We start from the raw sequence: 4,232 nt of genomic DNA on the forward strand, positions 1-4,232 counted from the left end.
GTGGAAAAATAACTAAAAATTAAGGCAAAAATTAATGACAATAAAATATAGCATAACAGGTTAAAGAACTCAAAGATGAAGCGTGAACAATTATGCTTGTAAAAGAATCGCAGACGAAAGTATGGAGTGAAAGGGTAAACTCAAACAAATGCGAATAAAACAAACGAAGCATAAAAACAAATAAAAGGCAGACAAAAAGAAGATAAGGTAGCAGCCGAAGATCGTACAGCAAGGCGAAACGCGCGAGACGACGGGAGATGACCGGGAGATGACTGGGAGATGTGAGGCTGCGGGATGCCACCTTACAGTTTCCTCCCCCGCTCTGGGTCGAAACGCAGTGGAGACCTGAAAAATACAAGCAGTCTGAGTCCTGACAGTACACGAAGAGTGGACATGGTATAAAAGTGTGTTCTTTAAAAGTAAGTATAAATATCAAACCAGAAGCTTTGGATACGTATAATAGATGAAAATTACAATATTGCCCTGTAGCCAGAAGCTCCATCATCCATAATGTGAACCTCTTTAAAGTACAAGCAGTGAAATTAGCATCCTTCCCTGCAAAAACTGCATTCTGCAATCCTTTAACAAACCACAGCTAACAGCCATCCTCGAGCCAGAGTGGCACTAGGCCGAATCACACTGGCACAGAGGTCCCTAATGTCTGATAACAGCATCCCTTATTCCTGTGTGGCACTAAGCCAAGAGCTCACAGAAACAAGGTCCCTACACGAGTGCAGCTAACAGCATACCCCATCTCAGTGTGGCATTAAGCCGAGATCGCACTGAAAAGTGGGGGTCCCTAAGCACATGGTGTGTCGCAAGTTGGCTGACTGGAATCAGAGAGGGCAGGATCTTGCACACATGACGTCAGGACTGCCACCCATGGATCATCATTTACCGGCTCATCCTCGTCTTCTGGAACAGCATCATCATCTGCATAAGACAGTTCTTCTGGTGGAATGTATGGTCGGAGGTGGTTAAGGTGAGCTCTTAGAACCTTGCTGGAGTCAAGATCCTGGATTTCAAGGGAAACTGGCCCTAACCGTTTGGTAACACGAGCAGGACCCTGCCATTTTGGTCCTAGTGGGCGCGGCACCATCTCCTTGTACCATACCAGCTGCCCTATGTCAGGAGTAAAGGTTCCCCTTGCACGTCTGTTATAGTACCTCCCGTAGACACCTCTTGCATCTCTTGAAGCATTGACGGCTGCACGACGGGCAGTCCTTAGCCTTTCTTGAAAATCTTCATTTTCAGAAAATAATGCTTCATTCGTCAATCCTACTGGAAAATATGAATGTCTCCCTGTGAGCAGATACAATGGCTGTTCTCCGGTTGATCGGTGTATAGCCGAATTGAGTGCTAGACGAAGTTCTGGTACAAACTTTTGCCAGGTTCCTGGTCTATCTCCAACAACTGACCTGAGAGCCGCTTTTACAACACGGTTGGTACGCTCCACAAGGCCATTTGCCTGAGGGTGGTACCTGATGGTGAAATGGTGTGTGGACTGAAGCAACTCAACAAGTTCGCTAAATATCTGTGCAATAAATTGTCTCCCATTGTCAGTTTGGATGACACGAGGTGGACCAAAGTACGTCACCCAGTGGTCCAAGAAAGCTTGGTGTACTCTGGAGGCAGTGATGTCCTTCATTGGAACAATCTGAATGAAGCGTGTATGTTGGTCGACGATGGTTAAGGCCCATTTCATTGGTGCTTGACCTACATCTAGGATATCCATCGAGATTCTCTCTAAGGGGTAAAGAGCAAGAGGTGCTTCTGCCATAGAAACACGCTGAGCAACTCCACGGGATTGTTGGCATGTAAGACATCTTTCCACGTAATTCCTGACATCCTGTAGCATATTAGGCCAGTAGAACATACCACGGAGGTTCTCATAAGTCCTGTGTATCCCTGGATGCATAGCTAGTGGTGGTGTATGTGCTACTTTCAGTGCTGAATTACATAACTTCTGAGGAACACAGAGCTGGTAGATTATCTTAACAGGCAAGTGCCTCAAACGGTATAAAACTCCATCCTTTAGTTCGAATTCAGACAGTGGTATTGGCAGCTTCCGTCTAGGCACTGTTCCTTCTTGTAGGTAAGACAGGATATCCTTAAACTTGGGATCCTGGCGCTGTTCCTCAGCTAGATTCTCTGCAGATAGGTCATTAACATCTACAGGAGCAATCTGACGTGACAATAGGTCAGGTACATAATTAGTGGGACCTTCCTTATACTTGATATCAAAGTCATAAAATGATAGGTCATGGGCGTATCGTGTCATTCGCGGTGATTTAGTGCGCTGCTTGAAAACGTAAACTAGAGGTCGATGATCAGTGAAAACAACAAATTTACGTCCATACAAATAGGGATCAAATACTCGAACTCCTTCAACCACTGCCAGTGCTTCACAATCAATTGGTGGATATCGTGTCTCAGCATCCCTCAACTTTCTGCTGTAATATGCAATGGCATGAGGTACCTCTTGGTCATCTTTCTGGAGAAGGACAGCTCCAAGAGCAAGACTGCTAGCATCAGTATGGAGCTCAAAGGGTTTTGTAAAATCTGGTTGCTTCAGAATAGGTGCTGTCATAAGTTTCTCCTTCAGTGTTGCAAAAGCTTGCTGCTGCTGCTCTTCCCATTTCCATTGATGTCCCTTTTTCAACAGCAGGTGAAGTGGGGCGGCAATGTTGGCATAACCTTCAATGTGCTTCCGGAAGAAACCAGTTGCACCCAGGAAACGGCGCACTTCTTTAACAGTTCGTGGGGGTGGCGTCTCCAAGATGGCAGCTACTTTGTTATGATCTGGTGCCACGCCTTCGGGAGAGATGGTAAAACCCAGAAAGTTGATGTTTGTGGAGGCAAAAGTACACTTCTCGGCATTCAATTTCAGGCCGGCTACCATCAGCAACTTTAAAGTCTCTTCCAAGTCCTGAAGGTGCTGCTTGAAACCCCGGGAATAGACAACAATATCGTCAAGATAAGCCAGAGTGTGGCGCCCAAGCACTGGAGATAACACAAAGTTCATTGTGCGCTGGAAAGTGGTTGGGGCAGTGCTGAGACCAAAGGGTAGACGGCGGAACTGGAACAAGCGGTAGCCGTCGCTAAAGGCCGTCTTAGGTCGGTCATCAGGGTGAACTTCTACACTCCAATAGGCTGCTCTAGCATCCAGTGTTGTGAAAGTATCAGTAGGGCCCAGCTCATCCAGCAACTCATCGATACGAGGCAAAGGGTAGGTGTCTGATGTAGTTACTTGATTAAGCTTGCGGTAGTCCACACAAAATCTCAGTGCTCCCCCCTTTTTCTTCACTAAGACTACAGGACTGAGCCAAGGTGAAGTTGATGGCTCAATTACACCAGCCCTGAGCATGGAGTTGCATTGTTCTCTGATTACGTTTCTTGTTGTCTGCGGAAGACGCCACTGGCGTGTGGACACTGGTGCTGCATCTCCTGTCTCAATTCGGTGTTGTATATCTGGAATGTGGCCCACTGTCTCTTCACCTCCATTAAAGAGAACCTGGTAACCTTTAAGAAGTGACTGTATCTCCATCTTTTGGGAATCATCCAAGTGATCAAAGTCAAAAGCTGGACTACAATCTGGAGTTGTATTCTTATCCAATAGGCCAGCAGCCTCGACAGCTGCAAGGGCATGTGATGGTGGCAACTCTCTCGTGAAAAAGTCATAGTTGTCGAACCCAAAGTCTTCCAAACCGTAGGTGCGATCGAATTGGTCTTCCTCCCAATTAAACTCCTCGTCCTGTGTATCATCCCAATCTACAGAATCAGTGGCACCTGATGGACCCTCATCTTGATCAGAATCATCGCCTGGAGAGTATACTTTTTCAATCTCAGCTACCGTCCCCAAACATGTCCCTTGGGTTAGCCGTATTGTCTTTGCAGTGTCATTCAATGCCCACACAGGGCAATGGCGTCCTGAGACAGTTGTGAGTAGATAGGGCGACACACAAGCAACTGATGCTTGGGGCATGAAGATAACATCTTTCTCACTGGGACCAGACTTAGCAACCACACCCTCCATGAAGCGCCCAGTGTGTGGTGGGAGCTCCGTCGTCTGTAGGAGGTGGACAGCGGCTGATAATGTCTTAGGTTTAGGCACTGTTAATCCCGGTTCTTCAGAGTCTACATCAATAATACCAATTTGCAGAGAGTGCATATCAGTGTAGGTGACAGGGAATGTACGACCTTCAATGGTAAGATGAGCTGAGTCATTCTTG

Source organism: Penaeus japonicus, unplaced genomic scaffold, assembly GCF_977035675.1.
Source record: "Penaeus japonicus unplaced genomic scaffold, GWHDUDI00000001_assembly GWHDUDI00000041, whole genome shotgun sequence".
In the NCBI taxonomy this organism is placed as follows: domain Eukaryota; kingdom Metazoa; phylum Arthropoda; class Malacostraca; order Decapoda; family Penaeidae; genus Penaeus; species Penaeus japonicus.